Genomic DNA, 19,901 nt, shown 5'->3' with positions numbered 1-19,901 from the left:
TAATTACAGGAAAGACCAATCACATGTAATATGGTGACATGATTTACAGCAAGTTAATCCAATGATATTTCCTGGGAAAGGGTTCTTATTTACAAGAAAAGTCCAATCAACAATAATATGGTGACATGAATGAAGATAGGCTAATCCAATGGTATCCTTTGGAAAAGGTATCTTATTTACGTAAATTGTCATGCCATGTATCAGTTCAAGGTTAGTTCAAATGGTCAATTAATGTGTCATTATTCATTTTATGAAAACTCTATTGTCCTCTTATCTTTGATTTTCAGCTTAATTCTGCAAATCAGCAGTACAGGTTCACAGGCCATTTTATAGTATTCTTTTTAAATCAAGGAACCATTTTTGTAGTAAATAAAAATCTACATATACTTGCTGCCTAAATTCAAATTTTAGATCCTCACTTCTTTCCAAAAAGATCTCTCGCACTCAGCTAAAGAATTGACCAAAGCCTGATCACTTTGTTCAATCCTAGCTAATAGAATTTTACTAGTAAAAGAACTTCTAAATATTAAACAACCACATTCCATATAAAGTCTTGAGACAACCATGCCACTTGCCTTATTTGGTCAATACAGGAAACCGCAAGTGACAACATGTTCTGGCTGAGGTCAGAGTTTAAACAGCTTGATCAAAGTTGCCAACATTGATTGTAGATTTTCACCAGTCCAGTGGCCATTGTGGTCTGGCAGCCAATGGCAGAAATGTGCATAGAGCTATTTAAATTATCATGCCCAGTACAGCCATGCCATTTTATGACCTTTATGTCAATACCTGTGGTAAATAAACATAAACACAATGTTAATATGGTTGCCATGAACTGTAAGATCTTTCAGTATTTAGGCTACAGAAAGTTTCAAATCTCTGGTGAATTTCTAACTAAACTGCATGAGAATACCTCACACCCACCTGTTGAATTCAAACAGCTAATTGTTTAAAGATTGGCCAGCGCCATCCAAACTAGACTGGGTGACCTCAGCACTATCAACTTGCCAGTCATAATGATGGAAATTGTTTTGGAGCCTCCCCCCTCATTCTGTCAGGACCCCAGAAGATCAAGCAGAGCCGTCAGTTCAGTCAGTCTGAGAGACAGATTCTGAGATGAGTTGTAACTCATCAAGAAGCTGAGATACTTAACTTGTTTCATTCTCCAAGTTCATGGGAGAACCAACCTCCAAGATATTTGACAAGGAAACTCAAAGTCCACAGTGAAACCTTCAGATTACAACACCCTCACTTCAAATTTAACACATTAAGTGCATTCAGGAAATCATAGGCCTGCCACATGGGAAACCACAGATCATAAATCTGAGATGGAATGCTCTACAATCTGTAAAAGTTCACTACTTTTATCTGTATATAATCTTTGTTCATACGCATGAGACCAAATGTGTGGTGTTAAATAAAACTTCTTAGCTTTAAATTAACAAAAACCTGGTGCATATATTTATAGTAGAGTACATACGCCAAACAGTATGAAGGACATAGCTTTTTTATGTACAAAACATGCTGAACACAAGCAGCATGAGAGCATTTATGGCTTTGACAGTGACAAAGTCCAGTTCTTACCTTCCCTATCCTTCTGTTACAAAATGTCAAATATCCATTTGATCATAATCAACATGAGACATCTGCTGCTTATTCAATTATAATATTCATGGCAGATTATTTACCAATTTCACAATCCAATCTGGGAGATTGATTTGTGGTTCTAAGGTAAAGTAAAATGGAAAGCAGAACGGCAAATGCATTTGTCGGTTTAGCAAGAATTGGTGGCAGTAGTGGGAACTCACTAAAGAATTCTTTTGTAAAGAAGATGGATCTTGAAGACTGGGCTTCATGTTATTCTGCACATGTACATTGGGAGAAAGTGAGGACTACAGGTGCTGGAGATCAGATTCGAGAGCGTGTTGCTGGAAAAGCACAGCAGGTCAGGCATCATCCGAAAAGCAGGAGAAGCCTTTTCGGGCATAAGTCCTTCATCAGGAATGAGGCTTATGGGTCGGGGCTGAGAGACAAATGGGAGAGGGTGAGGTTGAGGGCAAGGTAGCTGAGAAAGCGAAGGTGAGGAAGAAAGTGATAGGTCAGATGGGGGAGTGACGGACAGGTCTGGAGGGCGGTGCTGAGTTGGAGGCTTGGGACTGGGAAAATGTGGGGGGGGTGGGGAAATGAGGAAGCTGTTGAAATCTACAATTATCCCGTGTGGTTGCAGGGTCCCAAGGTGGAATATGAGGTGTTCTTCCTCTAGGTATCGGGTGGTAATGATTTGGCAGTGGAGGAGGCCCAGGATCTGCATGTCCTTGATGGAATGGGAGGGGGAGTTGAAGTAGTTATCCACGGTATGGTGGGATTGGTGGGTGTGGGTGTTCCAGAGATGTTCTCTCAAACGATCCACAAGAATGTGTCCTGTCTCCGCGATATCGTGGAGACCACAACGGGTGCAACAGATGCAGTAGATGACATTGGTAGAGGTACAGGTAAATTTCTGGTGGATGTGGAAGGATCCCTTGGGGCCTTGGACAGAGGTGAGGGGAGTGGTGTGGGTGCAGGTTTTGCACTTCCTGCAGTGGCAGGGAAAGGTGCCGGGGGTGTGGACCTGACGAGGGAGTTACAGAGGGAATGGTCTTTCTGGAATGCTGATAGGGGTCGGGAGGGAAATATATCTTTGGTGGGGTCCATTTGAGGTGGTGGAAGTGGCGGAGGATGATGCAATATATGCGGAGGTTGGTGTGGTGGAAGGTGAGGCCAGGGGCTTCTTAATATTCCTGGATTTACTGCCAGTTTCAGTGGAGTAATGATGGCAAACAGACAGTTTCCCCAAAATTTCCTTTGCAAAATCCAAACCATTATAATGAAAGTGATCCTGGTTTTGGGATGGGTTCAACATCTGGGAGATTAACCCTACTACTCTCCTGATGACTGTGAGGTTGCAACATTTTCATTCCTATAAAGATCAGGAACAATTTTATCTCTTCTCCAAGCCCTCGAGTTCTATTAGTCTTCATTAGTGTCTGGCAAGATCCATGACTTGCACAAATTTTGCTTTCACTCAAGGTCATTTTTTTTTAATTCATTCATAGGATGAGGGCATTGCTGGCTAGACCAGTATTTATTGCTCATCACAAATTGTCCAGAGGGTATTAAGAATCAACAACATTGCTGTGGATCTGGAATCACTGTAAGCCGGACCAGGTAAGGTCATTAGTGAACCAGTTGGATTTTTCAAACGGTTCTATAGTCATTACTAAACTCCTGATTCCAGATTTTTCATTGAATTCAAATTCCACCATCTGCCATGGGGAGATTCAAAACCAGAACATTATCTGAATCATTGGATTAATAGTCCAGCGATAAGACCACAATGTCATCGCCTCCCCAATAATTCTATATTTATGTAGCACTTTATATCTCTAATCATTCTGAGGGTTTTCACATGTTGTGTTAAGAGAGTGAAGGAGTTAGCAAGCAACAGTGCTGGGGAATTTGCAATGTAACATTTGATCCAGCGGCTAGCACTGGATGAGTTGCCATGAGACAAAAACAAATTCAAGTTCAGCCAATCATTTTGCATTTTACTCCAAAATACCAACCTTCAATCAAGTTTGAATTTGGTTTTTAATATTGTCAATATACTAATGAAACAATGCAACGCTTTGGGATAGAGGATCGGGAAAAATTGAACAGTTGAGGGGAGAACTGTCAAGTCACCAGCATATACAGACTGCCTGAACCACAGCTCTCTTAAAGGTACCTGTGAAACAGCAATCCCGAAGAAGAAGAAAATCTACAGGGGAAGATTCGACAGCTACCTAGTTTTGAAATTTGAATTTTGGTACAACTTACTCGAGGTTGCAGAGTGGTTATCAGACCAGTATTACAGAAGGAAAGGTAAAATATAGGTTAGAAGAAAGAGTTGTAAATAGTTGTTAATTATTCTCTGTTACACTTTAAAGTAAAAATTAACAACTTTATTTCTTAAATAGTTCTTGGCCTCTCGAATTTTCGCAGGTTACTACACGGGATAAATCTTTTCTGTGTTGCTGGTTTAAATTAAGCAGGGGGGTTTCCATGTGTCATATGTATTATGGCAAAGATTCCCAACCACATAGGTCTACACCTTGAAGACAATCTCATTACATCACAAAATGTGATGTACTTATTAAGGTAGCTATGTCATGATCTATATAACAACCTCTGTGTGATGGTCATTCAGAACAAGGGGGATCTGAATCCACTAGCCGCTCATTCTAGTTTCTTTCTTGTGTTTTCCTCAAGCCAAACTTATTTGTCGGGTTTAGTAAGATGGGAGGCTGAGTGAGAAGGTGGTGAGTGCTGCTGTTAATGAAGCATGTAACAAGCAACCATCACTGTCAAATGGCAACTTACCACTGCCTTGCAGGAGCTTTGCCAAGCCATTGGTGAAAAGGATAAAAGATAGCGTGAGATGATCTCAATACTGAGATGTACCTCATCACATTGATTGTCTGATTCTGCCACATAACTTTCCATAGCTGACATTGCTCATAAGATACTGTCCAATATGTGCAAGTTTGTGATTTCATAGCTTTGTGAATAGTCAATATTGCAAATAAAATTCAAGATATGTGATTCAATGGAACTCTTTTATGTGGAAAAAAGAATGAAAGAATTGTGGATGCTGGAAATCTAAAAAAAAAGTTGTTGGAAAATCAAGGCATGTTTGATAGCATTTATGGGGGGAAATCAGTTAACCTTCAGAACCTTGTGAAGAAGAGTCCCTGGAATTGAAACATTAAATATGATTTCTCTTTATATAAATGGTTTGGATCTGAACATGGGAGGTATGGTTATTAAGTGTGCCAATGACACCAAAATTGGAGGTGTACTGGAGAGTGAAGAAGGTTACCTCAATAGTACAATGGGATCTTGATCAAATGGGCCAATGGGCTGAGGCATGGCAAATAGAGTTTAATTTAAATAAGTGTGAAATGGTGCATTTTGGAAAGGCAAATCAGGTCAGGACTTATACACTTAATGGCATGATCCTGGGGAATGTTGCTGAACAAGTAGACCTACATTCTCCTGTTGATAACGTTTGGCTGATTTGTGCTTTCTACAGAAACAGTTCATGAGTTATGTGATAAAAGCAGAAGTTATATAGTTGTTACAGAATGTTCTAGCAGTTGTGAGACACCCAGGGCACAGGGCCAAGCCAGGTGAGAGCAACAGCATGACTGAGAAACAGTGTCCTGAAAAGCAACTGTCCACTACTGCCCTCTGCCTCCGACCTTTGAGCCAGCCCTTCATCCAAATGGCTGGTTCTCCCTGTATTCCATGATCTAAGCACTAACCAGTCTACCAAGAGAAAACTTGTTGAAAACCTTAATGAAGTCCACATAGATCATGTCCACTGCTCTGCTTTCATCAATCCTCTTTACTTCTTCAAAACATTAAATCTAGTTAGTGAGACATTATTTCCCACACACAAAGCCATGTTGACTATCCCTAATCAGTTGCTGGAAAAGCACAGCAGATCAGGTAGCATCGAAGAGCAGGAAAATCGATGTTTCGGGTCAGAGCCCTTCATCAAGACTGAGGCAGGGAGTCTCGGGAGTGGAGAGAAAAATGGGAGGGGAGTGGAGCTGGGGAGAAGGTAGCTGAGAGTGAAATAGGTGGATGGAGTTGGGGGTAAAGGTATAGGTCGGAGAGGAGGATGGAGTGGATAGGTGGGAAGGAAGATTGACAGGTAGTACAGGTCATGAGGGTGGTGCTGAGCTAGAAGGTTGGAACTGGGGTAAGGTGGGAGGAGGATAAATGAGGAAACTGGTGAAGTCCACATTAATGACCTAGGGTTGGTAAGCCAGAAGATCCGCCACATCTGCTCCCAGGAGGACCAGTTCCAAAAACGTACAACCCAGATGGCCTCCTTCTTCAAGGACCGCAATTTCCCCCCCGACGTGGTCGACGATGCCCTCCACCGCATCTCTTCCACTTCCCGCTCCTCCGCCCTTGAGCCCCGCCCCTCCAAACCCCACCAGGACAGAACCCCACTGGTCCACACCTACCACCCCACCAATCTCCATGTACAGCGCATCACCCGCCGTCACTTCCGCCACCTCCAAACAGAAATCTCCATGTACAGCGCATCATCCGCCGTCACTTCCGCCACCCCCAAACAGACCCCAGCACCAAGGATATATTTCCCTCCCCTCCCCTACCAGCTTTCCGTAGAGACCACTCCCTCCGCGACTCCCCTGTCAGCTCCACACCCCCCACCGACCCAACCACCACTCCCGGCACCTTCCCTTGCAACCGCAGGAGGTGCAACACTTGCGCCCACACCTCTAGGAACTCTCCAACCACAAGGGATGAACTCGGGTTTCACCAGTTTCCTCATTTCCCCTCCCCCCACCTTGTCTCAGTCAAATCCATCGAATTCAGCACCGCCTTCCTAACCTGCAATCTTCTTCCCGACCTCTCCGCCCCCACCCCCGTCTGACCTATCACCCTCACCTTGACCTCTTTCCACCTATCACATTTCCGACGCCCCTCCCCCAAGTCCCTCCTCCCTACCTTTTATCTTAGCCTGCTGGACAAACTTTCCTCATTCCTGAAGAAGGGCTTATGCCCAAAATGTCGATTCTCCTGTTCCCTGGATGCTGCCTGACCTGCTGCGCTTTTCCAGCAACACATTTTCAGCAAGCCAGAAGATCAGGCATTCTTCCTCCAGGCATCGTATGGTGAGGGAGTGGTGATGGAGGAGGTCCAGGACCTGCATGTGCTCGGCAGAGTAGGAGGGGGAGTTGAAATGTTCGGCCACGGGGTGGTGGGATTGATTGGTGCGGGTGTCCCGGAAATGTTCATTAACCGCTCTGCAAGAAGGCGCCCAGTCTCCCCAATGTAGAGGAGACCACATCGGGAGCAACGGATACAATAAATGATGTGTGGAAGTGCAGGTGAAACTTTGGTGGATGTGGAAACCTCTTTTGGGGCCTTGGACAGAGGTAAGGGGGGAGGTGTGGGTGCAGGTTTTGCAATTCCTGCTGTGGCAGGGGAAGGTGACAGGCGGGGAAGATAGCTTGTTAGGGGGCATGGACCTGACCGGGTAGTCACGGAGGGAATGGTCTTTGTGGAAAGCGGATAGGGGAGGGAAATATATCCCTGGTGGTAGAGTCCATTTGTAGGTGGTGGAAATGTCGGCAGATGATGCGGTTTATGCAGAGGTTGGTGGGGTGCAAGGTGAGGACAAGGTGGGTTATGTCTTTGTTGCGGTTGGAGGGATGGGGTTCAAGGGCGGAGGTGCAGAATGTGGATGAGATGTGTTGGAGGGCATCTTCAACCATGTGGGAGCGGAAATTCCAATCTTTTAAGAAGAAGCCATTTGGTTTGTTCTGTGTTGGAACTGGTCTTCCTGGGAGCAGATGCGGCAGAGGTGGAGGAATTGGGAATACAGAATAGCATTTTTGCAGGAGGTAGGGTGGGAGGAGGTGTAATCCAGGTAGCTGTGGGAGTCAGTGTGTTTGTAAAAAATGTCAGTGTTGAGTCTGTCCTCGTGGATGGAGATAGAGAGATCTAGGAAAGGGAGGGAGGTGTCAGAGATGGTCCAGATGAATTTAAGGTCAGGGTGGAATGTGTTAGTGAAGTTGATAAACTGTTCAACCTCCTTGTGGGAGCACGAGGTGGCGCCGATGCAGTCATCGATGTAGCAGAGGAAAAGGTGGGGAGTGGTGGTAACTGCAGAAGATAGACTGTTCTACATAGCCGACAAAGAGGCAGGCATAGCTGGGGCCCATGCAGGTGCCCATGGTTACCCCTTTTGTCTGGAGGAAGTGGGAAGATTGGAAGGAGAAATTGTTGAGGGTGAGGACCAGTTCAGCCAAATGAATGAGAGTCCTTGCCTTTCAAAATACACGGAAATGCAGTCCCTTAGGATTCCCCCCAACAACTTGCCCATCACTGATGTCAGCTTCACCGCTCTATAGTTCCCTGGATTTTCCTTAACAAACTTTCTTCAATAATGGCACTCGATTCACCACCCTCCAATCTTCTGGCACCTCACCAGTGGCTATTGATGAAATAAATATCTCAGCAAGGGGTGCAGTAATGACTTGTTTAGCTTCCCACAAAGTTCGAGGGTACACCCACTTTTGGAACACTGTGTTCAATTTTAGTCTCCCTGCTATAGGAAAAATGTGAAATGTGAAAGGGTTCAGAAAAAACTTACAAGGATGTTACCAGGGTTGGAGGGTTTGAGCTATAGGGAGAGGCTGAATAGCCTGGGGTTATTTTCCCAGCATATCGGAGGCTGAAGGGTGACTTTTATAGAGGTTAATAAAACCATGAGGGGCATGGATAGATTTAACAGTCAAGGCCTTTCCCCAACTTGGGGGGAGTCCAAAACTAGAGGGCATAGGTTTAAGTTAAGAGGGAAAAGATTTAAAAGAGACCTAAGGGGCAACTTTTTCACACCGAGGGTGGTGCCTGTATGGAATGAACCACCAGACGAAGTGGTGGAGGCTGGTACAATTACAACATTCAAAAGGCATCTGGATGGGTACATGAATGGGAAGGGTTTGGTGGGAAATGATCCAAATACTGGCAAATGGGACTAGATTGATTTAGGATATAAAGAACAATGAAAATTTACAGCACAGGAACAGGCCATTCAGCTCTCCAAGCCTGAGCTGATCCAAATGTACTCTCTAAACCTGTTGGTCAATTCCTAAGCATCAGTATCCCTCTGCTCCTCACCCACTCATGCATCTGTCCAGATGCATCTTAAATTAATCTACCGTACCTGCCTCTATCACCTCTGCTGGCAACGCATTCCAAACGTCTACCTCCTTCTGTGTGAAGTACTCGCCACGTGTATCCCCCTTAAGCTTTCCACCTCTCACCTTGAAAACGTGACCTCTCTTTATGGAATTCTTCACTCTGGGGAAAAAGCTTGTCTCTATCCACCCTGTCTATACCCTTCATGATTTTCTAAACCCCAATCAGGTCCCCCTCAATCTCCTTTTTTCTAATGAAAATAAACCTAACCTACTCAACCTCTCTTCATAGCTAGCACCTTCCATACCAGGCAACATCCTTGTAAACCTTCTCTGTACCCTCTCCAAAGCATCCGCATCCTTTTAGATTAGATTACATTACAGTGTGGAAACAGGCCCTTCGGCCCAACAAGTCCACACCGACCCGCCGAAGCGTAACCCACCCATACCCCTACATTTACCCTTTACCTAACACTACGGGCAATTTAGCATGGCCAATTCACCTGACCTGCACATCTTTGGACTGTGGGAGGAAACCGGAGCACCCGGAGGAAACCCACGCAGACACGGGGAGAACGTGCAAACTCCACACAGTCAGTCGCCTGAGGCGGGAATTGAACCCGGGTCTCTGGCGCAGTGAGGCAGCAGTGCTAACCACTGTGCCACCGTGCCGCCCACATTTTGGTAATGTGGTGACCAGAACTGTACACAATATTCCAAATGCAGCCGAACCAAAGTCCTGTACAATGTTAACATGACTTGCCAGCTCTTAAACTCAACACCCCGTCCGATGAAGGCAAACATGTTATATGCCTTCCTGACCACTCTATCCACCTGTGCAGCAACTTTCAGGGTACAATGGACCTGCACTCCCAAATCTCTCGGCCCATCAACTTTTCCCAAGGCTCTTCTGTTCATTGTATAATTTGCTCTCGAATTAGTCTTGCCTAAATGCACCACCTCACATTTGTCTGGATTGAAATCCATCTGCCACTTTTCCACCCAACTCTCCAGTCTATCTACCCTTCAACTACCACTCTCTGTCTCCTGTTGCTCAACTAGTTCTTTATCCACCCAGCTAGAACACTCTGCACACCATATGACTTCACTTTCTCCATTAGTCCACCATGGGGAACCTTACCAAACGCCTTACTAAAGTCCATGTATATGACATCAACAGCCCTTCCTTCATCTATCAACTTGGTCACTTCCTCGAAAAACTCTACTAAGTTAGTAAGGTACAATCTCCCCTGCACAAAACCATATTGCCTATCACTGATAAGTCCATTCTTTTCTAAACATAAATATAGATCCTATCCCTCAGTACCCTCTCCAGCAACTTTCCCACCATCGACGTCAGGCTCACTGGTCTATAGTTACCCGGAATATCCCTACTAACCTTCTTGTGCCGGGAGACAACATGAGCAACCTTCTGCTGAGCATATGTGGTCAGCATGGATGAGTTGGACCGGAGGATCTGTTTCCATGCTGTATAGTTCTATGACTCTCCACAGATACTGCCAGGCCTACTGAGATTTTACAGCAGTTTCTGTTTTGGTTCTATTTTCTGTGGCGCATGTTATGCGGATTAACATACCATTAATGGGACCCATTTTTGAATAATGGGACCATATTACATTGGCATCTGATTTGTATGCAATGAGATCTCACAAATGACATTAATAACGAGTAACTATCTCTTTTTGAAGCAAATGCTGGCCAGCAAATGGGGATATCATTTTGAATAGGGCTCAGTGATCTGTCTGATAGAAACAGGAATGCATGAAGTTGATTCGATTGGTTATCTTGCAGCTGAAGCTATCTGATGGCCCTTGCTCATTCACCAAATCTGAAAAGCAAAGTAATGTTGGTAAGATTCAGTTCCTCTGCACATTATGTATCACTAACTGTCATGATTTGGAGGTGCCGGTGTTGGACTGGGGTGTACAATGTTAAAAATCACACAACACCAGGTTATAGTCCAACAGGTTTAATTGGAAGCACATTAGCTTTCGGAGCGACGCTCCTTCATCAGGCGATTGTGGAGCCCTCCACTATCACCTGATGAAGGAGCATCGCTCCAAAAGCTAGTGTGCTTCCAATTAAACCTGTTGGACTATAACCTGGTGTTGTGATTTTTAACTTATCACTAACTGTGAATCTCTAATTCAGCAATCAAATTGTGTCTTATAATAATATTCCCAAGAGTTGATGCATAATTCAGCATCATAGTTTACCTGAGGGTTGCAAATGGGTCACATTATACCTTGCATACATGCTATCATATTTATCACAATTTTCATTCTTTTAAAGCAAAAACATATTCACATTCATTTTCTTGTTTCTTTTACCATCCTGCTGTGATCAGGAATGTTGGATCAAAATGGAAGATGCCACTTGGCATCAGAGGAATCTTTAAGCTGGTAAGCTGGCTTTCCATTTTTGACTTTGATTTTGTAACAGTAGTTTAATAAGGGAGTTAGACCATTGTTGGGGCAAAGAACTATCCTGTCCTTAAGTTAATCTTAGCATGTGAAACTAAGAGAAGTAATTTAGGCCAGGAAATCACACCCATATGAGGACAACTGAATGCTGAATGCATGTGGCTGGCATGGTGGCTCAGTGGTGAGCACTGCTGCCTCACAGCACCAGGGAGCCAAGCTCAAGTTCAGCTTTGGGTAATGGTCTGTGTGGAGTTTGCACATTCTTCCTGTGTATGTGTGGGTTTTCACCAAGTGCTTTGGTTTCCTCCGACAGTTGAAAGATGGGCAGGTTAATGGATTGGCCAGTAAATTTTCCAGTTGTGTCCAGGGTGTCAGGAGAAGTGGAGTTGCCATCAAATGTGGTGTTGCAGGGATAGCATAAAGAGGGGCAGGTCAGATGTTTAATGGGGATATCATTTTGAATAGGGCTCAGTGATCTGTCTGATAGAAACAGGAATGCATCAAGTTGATTCTATTGGTTAATGCAGATGTGATGATCAGCCAAGTGGCCTCTTTCTACACTGTAGGGATTGTATGATTCCGATTAAGTTGAACCCAAAAGCTGAAGGAACTTGGCAGTGCAAAAAAAATGACCCCTGGGCTTCTGTTATAGCTCTGGCATCAGTCCACTGTCAGCATTCATCTATCATTGTACATGTTAACCTGGCAGTAATTTTGCTGCTGCTTTTTCATAAATCCCTCCTTGATCAACTGCAGTTCTTGCAGATTGTCCATCAAAGACTGATCGACCAACATTGAAAGGGGCTATTATTAAGAGTGCTGAGTCTCTAATGAAAATTCAAGCCATAAGGTCAATCTGTTTTATTGTTTCATTTGCCTAACCTGCTACAAGGTGAACAGTGGGTTAAGCAATATGAAGCAGTGTTCTGCTGACTGTTTAGCCACCTGATTGTTTATGACATTGTGAATGTTTGTCCTTAAGGTCATTTAAAGCTTCTCTTCGGGTATGTAATAAAGAGTGTCATTATTCACCAATAATTATGCAAGGACATTAATGATGTTGTATCCTTGGAAACGTGTAATATTGCCATTCTGAGATTCACAGATTGTAACTTATAAACAGATTTGATCTGGTAATGAAATAAAGCCAATAAAATTAATAATTTGCATAAATGTAGGACACTTTGCAGGCATTTTCAGATACAGAATGGACATGGGGCCAAAGAAAGAGACAATGGAAAGGCTGACTCAATGTTCAGTCAAAGAGCTTTATGCAATATGTAGAAATGGGGCCGGAAGTGGACAGACAGACAGGATTGAGGAGGGAATTGAATAGTGAAGGCAGAACCATCAATTGTGAATCAAAGACAGAGATTACACATCTGTGGCTAAATTCAAAGGAAGAGAGAATTTGAGGATTACAAGGATTGCACAGCTGTATATTTTCTTAAGTGTAAGAATGCAAGCTTAAAAATACATGATTTTTTCATTCATGGCATGAAAGCTTTGCATTTCATATCCATCCCAAATTGCTCTTGGGAAAGTGGTGAGCTGCCTTCTTGAACAATTACAATCCATTTGGGTAGGTGTTGTTGCAATGTGATGTAATTATTGTCATTATTATCTTGTCTTGCTTTAATATTAAGGCACTGTTTCTTTGCTACTATGGTATCTTTCAATTCTGGTCACCTTGCATCACAATGAAGTGGTCATTGGGCAATCTCATCATGCTGCTACAAGCTAAGCAATAGGAGGGACCAGGTAGGAGTTTGGCTAAAACTGGCCAACTTTCTCTCAATACAAAAATCCCAGCCACTAATATAAGTGTGTTTCAAGCTCCTCAGAACTGTTTCTTCAATTGTTCTGGCTGTAACTTGCTGACAGAAATGTTGCATGATCACACATTGGATACAAGGTTGTGCTCTGTACAGGTGAGAGGCATAAGCCAACAGCAGCAGTAAATATCTCCCACCTTTGCTGAAACAGGAAAAATACTTTAGTCTAATGCATTGGAGGTCCTTCGAATTTGTAGCAATTATTTCCTTGAAAGGGCCATACGTGCCATTTCCAGAGTCACAACAGCATGAGTCATCAGCAGCTGTGCTGTGTGTCAATATAGAGATGTCTGCCCGTATGAACTGGAGCTTGATATCTCTGTATGTGTGCAACTGTGAAGCACTCTGACATCCCAGTTAAACCACTTGCTTTCAGTGGAGAGTTGAATTATGAAGCACAGCAATCCCTGTAAGGACAGGTCCAATTTGTGGCTGGCAGCTCAGATAGTCATTTGACTTGACACATATGTTGACTGCTTTTGACAATCACAATTTCAATTTTGTCACACTGTTGACAGATTGAAGTTGTCATGCTCATCAAAGCAGTCTGCAGAACCACTGGCCATGTGTATCGCGAATTATAGTCTAAGAAGAATATGTCCAGTGGATCCATACCTGCAATAAATTGTCATTTTATCAACAATAGATGATTAAAATATAAATCAGTAAGCACTGTTTCAGAGTAAATATAGAGACCTTCACTTTTAATTTCTAATGCACTTGCTCCAAAATAAATGAACCTCCTGGACATTTTTTTTTCAGCCATTTTCCATCACAAGTCAAATACTTCATTCAGATTATTCCCTTGATGTCAAATTTTACTAAGTTGTTTGAATGCTAATTAAATCTACCACCAAGGTTCGTTGCTAACATGAATAGTTTTAATTCAGTTTGTCAAACAACATTTACTTTAAGGGTGCAGAGTAGAGATTGTACAATTATTCGACGATTGACTGTAATTAAAGATCATAAGGCTGCAGTCCACTTGTGAACGTAGTTATTCTGATGGTTCAGAAAGTCAAACAATTTCAATAATCTGTTTTTTTAAACAAACCTGAAGCAAAAGGCTGTCACTTTTGACATTCACCTTGTTTGATTGGTGACACTTTAAAATTGCAGAACATTTATTTTCTCTTCTTCCAATGCTAATTGGCTTTATTTGTACACATGCAATACTTTGTTTCACACTTATTTTGGAGTTTTAGCGTTCACATTTATGATATTGTTGTCCTTTGTCAGCTTTATTTACATCAGTATCTAACTCTGGAACTTCAATAACTGGATGAAAGTTGTCTATCAATCTTGGTGTAGACATTTTCAATTGATTCCCAGTCTCAACATCATCTTGGAGAGGACACTTTCCGATTTCCACTGTCTTTCAAATGAGGAAGTGTTTTCTGACATCACCCCTGAATAGTGTTGCTCCTATTTTAAGAATAATCCCTCATCTGGACTCTGCTCACAAGAGGGAATAGTCTTTCTCTGTCTATCTTATTAAAATCTTTAATAATTTTCGGCACTTGAATTAGGTCACTCCTAAGCTTATCGACAAGGGAGTGAAAACTTAGTCTGTGCATCTGGCCTCATAATTTAACCCTGATTCCATTAGTATTATTTTGTTGAATCTGCACTGCAGATTCATGCTAAATTATTCTTCCTGAGGTGTTGTACCCAGAACTAAGCACAACAGTCCAGTTGGGGTTGAGCCAGATTTTCATACAAGTTTAACACAATTTTCACCTCCGAAATAAACTCAAACTACTGCAGATGAGTTGGTCGGCTGAAATGTATTAGTAAAGTATTTTGAAACATCTGAAATATGTCGCAGTTATCGATACGTTGTCTTCAGAGTATTTCAGATTGTCTTTTTTTTTTCAAAAAATCTTTATTGCACAACACGGAATCTGATATAATAAGTACAGCCTTTGATGTTAATAGCCAAAATAGCCATTTTGTAGAGTTGCTTCAATATTGCTATGCTACAGGTCATTTACTAGTTAACTTGAATAAAATAATTCTATTGCAATTGTCCAGGTTTTAAAGATCAAACTTGCACTAGGTGACTGCAGCATGTGAGAAATGGTAAATGTGTCACATCCACAAGTCAACCCTTTAAGTTGTCACTGGTAAAAATATTTCCTTACAGATAATACAGTTAAAGTTTTTGTCTCTTCCCTTCCCATTCAATTATGAAAATTTGAAATCAATAATGTGTCTTTTTCAAGAAACAAACACAATTCTCTGTCTTCATTTTGAAAACGGATGTCTTGCATTTTTCTAATGCCCTTAAGAATTGCAAAATCCACCAAAGTTCTTTTTTTGCCAATTCCAATTGATTACGTCTGAAGTGGATTTACCATTATAACATAAGAAATGTGAAAATCAATTTGCATGGGTAAATACCACCGACATCAACGTACTAATAATCAGAAAATAATTTTTGTATTTCAGCGTAAGGGTTACATACTAGCCAGGAAACTGGAGAGAATGCCCTTGCTCTTGTTCGAAAGAGTGTTATGAGATATTTTACATCCACTAGAGCAAAAGAATAGGGCTTTGGACTAAAATACTGTCTTGAGGTGAAACATCCATCCCTCATAAGATGAATCCTACACAGATCTCGTCTTTAGGAGGTCTAATGGTCATGAATAATCCCTTTGTAATATGCTGGGCTCAACTTTAAAATTTAACTGTTAATGGAAATTGAGAATGTTTTATGTGCATTTGTGAATCACTTTCTTTGTTAGATTCTGACAGAATAGAACAGTTCCTTCCAGGTGACATTTGTCATAGGAGAGCATGACTGAAGTATTTTTTTACTAGTACCACCCAAACAGATGCTCTGTATGTAGCACACTAAGTAAGGACTTCTGATTATTGCTCCATAGAATCCCTACATTGTGGATGCAGGCCATTCAGTCCATACCAACCCTCCAAAGACAATCCCATCCAGACCCACCCCCATCCCTGTTACCCTGCATTCCCTGGCTAACCCACTTAACCTGCACATCTCTAGATACTATGGGAAATTTAACATGGCCAATCTGGCTAACCCGCACATCTTTGGACTGCAGGCGGAAACTGGAGAATCTGGAGGAAACAGACATAGGCACGGGAGAACGTACAAACTCCACACAGACAGCTGCCTGAGGCTGGAATCGAACCTGGATCCCTGGCGCTGTGAGACAGCAGTACTAACCACTGAGCTACCGTGCCACCCAAATGAGTGCTTCATTTCATCAGTGAGAGCCTTTGTCTTCTCAAGATGCTACCTCTGGCCTAATTATTTTCAGATTCCTTATGATATCAATCATTAGAAACAGGAATGAAATTATTTCACTGTCACTGAGTCATGAACACAAATTTATTTGATTTTGAATTAATCACCATCATTCAAAACTGTTGTTCTGCAAGATTTCCATGTCATTGTACCCTGTTAGATTGTCTGAGGTGGTACTGTTACAGTTGGGTGGAATAGTGAGGAGGACAATTGTTTCAGCTGCCATTACCCCGCAGCTGCCCAGCAGCTAAAGGTCCTGAGCAATTTATGCTGGTTTGTATTTTTAGGGCTGTACAGGTAAGTTGCAGTAGCTGCTGACCTACCGGTCAACAATGTGGGCTTATTGAACTTTGCAAATGGAAAAAAATTGTAATTGCCTTTTAAAGAAGGCAGATTTGAAAAGTAAATTACAATCTGCATCATGCTTTGACAAGTGCTGCAGATGCTATGCCTGCTTTTCTAGGTTGCAAAAACCAAAAAATTAAAACTGCCATTACACTTCAAGGTTGTCAGCTTTTCTATCAAACATGATTCATTATATTCTGGTAACTCATGGATGTAATGCTTTCTACTTGGAAAGTAGGGCTGGCAGGTTAATATATGATGAATAAAGTGAAGTATTTGACTAATAGTGAATTGTTGACATGTATTAAAAAGAATATTCTTGATCATGTACAAATTAGCCTTCAAAATCCTCACTATAGCATGAACATATTTCCTCTTTTTTCTCAGCAAGTTTATTAAACATTTTTACTGACTTGTCTTTAGTTGAATTCAGTTCTGGGTAGAAGGTCATGGTTTTTGACCTGCACATTAATCTGTGTCATTCATCCAGTCATTAATGATATAAAAGTAGAAAGAATATTCCCTATAGCTTGGTTTTTCACTCTCTTGATCACACCCTGACATTGGATGGGAGTATCACAGGGACCACACATAGATGCTGCCTTCCTGAAAGCCTGGATTTGATAATGCAACTGCAGAGACCTCCAAAAAGTGAAGATGCCTTGGAAAGCACATTTATCTAAGAACAGATGTCTCCTATTTTAAGCTATCTCATTGTTTTGAGACAGTGTCCTCAAAATCAAAGGGTGGAGGCAGCAAAGTGGGTTGATATTTGCCTTTGATTAACCTACCATTGTTTCAGGCTAGGTGAAAGTTTGAGCATGTGTCGTTTTAACGAGTGAAGTCTGTGACAGTTTTGGGTCATCCCTTTGGCCCACTTCCCTGAATAGGAAAACACTTGGTACATTTTAGTTTCCCCAAAGGTGATGCACACATGCCCGAAGCGAGAAAGCCATATTAATAGAGATCACTGTCATAATTAATGATGGTCCTGGAGCTTTATATTTTTAACTTATTATTTTCTCAGTTTTGATTCGTGTTACTCTCCTCAAATACCTCATTTAAGCACACAGCATAATAATGTGAAATGCATATTAAATTCCACCTCAAGCATTGAGTTGGTTATAGTTTTCAGGTAGGCAAAACATGCAACTTACAAAAACACCAAAAATTAATTCTCTGCTTTCTGGCATTATGAATGAAATGGATGTGATGATTCTCTCCTGCTCTATCTGTAGTTTCCTATCTCCTGTTCTCTCTATTGATGTATTTGCATACCTGTCTGATTTCCATTACAGAAGGAATATTCTGATTTCCCACACCAAACTGCTGGACTGGACTCTTTGTCCTGGAGCATTGCAATGAACTGTTGTACATAAAACAAACAGGGCTGAATCTTCCTGATTTCACAGTGATAGCAGGTTTGGAGAAGAGGCTGCCAGGAAAATAGATAGAGAGCTGGGGCAGGACGAATCCTAGCATATTCCCACTGAGATGGAATTTCCCAAGGGCATGCTGGCAAGTAAGTACCCACTGCAAGCAGGCAGACAGCCAATTAACAGACTTAAATTCCCAACGAGGGATATATATGTGACACCAGGGACGTGCAACCAGCCAGCTCATTGGTGATCGCTTCCCTTCGGTAATCTGGAATGGGGTGAGGGTGGTGGAAGTAAGCATTGGAACCAGAGTCTGTCAGGAGTGCCTGACAGCAGAAACATTTATACATGTTGCCCAAGCTCATCTGCCTGTGGGATTTCCCCTCTGTTTTGAGGGGTCTACCAGCGTTCTCCCTGACATTGTTGTGAACATTTATGTCTCTGAGAAGATTCTCTGGGTCGATTCCTGGAATGGAGAGTTTGGCTTTAGACAAGATGTTGAGAGAATTAGGCTGATGCTCATGTGAGTTTAGAAGAATGAGGGGTGATATTACTGAAACATATAAGATCCTGAGGGGGCCTGACAAGGTGAATGGTGAGGGGGTGTTTCCACTTGTGAGGGATTCAAGGACACTGTTTTGTTATCTGCTTTCTCCACCTATTGTGCCACCTTTAATAACTTATGCATGTATTCATCCAGGGTCTCTCTGCTCCTGCCAGTCCTTGAGAACAGTAACTCTTTATTTTATGCTGATTTTTACCAAAATGTATCATCTTCCATTTCTCCACATTGAACTTCATTTGCTACTAATCTGGCCACTTCATCAACTTGTCAATGCTCTTTTGAGTTTCTATACTGTTCTAAGTTTTGTATTGTTTAAAAACAAAATTGTCCCCTGTAAATCAAAGTCAAGATTATTAATATTTAGCAGGAACAACAAAGGTACCAAAAATGGGGGCCCACATTTTTTTTCTCAGCAGAGAGCGGCGCGAGCTGGGCGGAAGTGAGGTTGGAGCGCAGAGCTGGTCGGGAAGGTAAGTGATATATAAAGAACTTACCTCGACGCCAACGGTCTTTTCTCAGCAGAGAGCGACGCGAGCTGGGTGGAAGTGAGGTTGGAGCGCAGAGCTGGTCGGGAAGGTAAGTGATTGATATTTGAGAGGGTGTGTTCTAGACCCCAGACCCTACATAGTAGGGCCTCCCTCCCATCCTCCTCCTCTAACCTAACTTTAAAGTTCACAGGTAAGCTACTCAGTGTTCTTGCTTTGGAGACGTAATGTAGAGTAATGGCAGCGCAGGCAGTGGAATGTTCCTCCTGCAGGATGTTTGAGGTAGGAGTGACCACTGATACTCCTGCCAACTTAATCTGCAGGAAATGCAGTCAGATTCTGCTCCTCACAGAACGAGTTAGGGAACTGGAACTGGAGTTGGATGAACTGAGGATTATTCGAGAGGCTGAGAAGGTGATAGATAGAAGCTACAGGGATATAGTTACACCAGAGAACAGAGGTAGCTGGGTAACAGTTAGAGGTGGGAAGGGGAGGAAGCAGGCAGTGCAGGGATCCCCTGTAGTCATTCCCCTAAACAATAGGTATACCGCTTTCGATACTGGTGGGGGGGAATAGCCTAGCAGGGGTAAGCTGCAGTGACCAGGTCTGTGGCGTGAGGTCTGGCTCTGAGACTCAGAAGGGAAAGGGGGAGAGGAGGAGAGCGCTAGTTATAGGAGACTCTCTAGTTAGAGGGACGGACAGGCGATTCTGTGGGCATGGGCGAGACTCTCGGATGGTTTGTTGCCTCCCGGGTGCCAGGGTCCGAGACGTCTCGGACCGTGTCTTCAGAATCCTTAAGGGGG

This window comes from Chiloscyllium plagiosum, chromosome 35 (assembly GCF_004010195.1).
Source record: "Chiloscyllium plagiosum isolate BGI_BamShark_2017 chromosome 35, ASM401019v2, whole genome shotgun sequence".
NCBI lineage: Eukaryota > Metazoa > Chordata > Chondrichthyes > Orectolobiformes > Hemiscylliidae > Chiloscyllium > Chiloscyllium plagiosum.
This window is presented reverse-complemented; position numbering follows the sequence as displayed.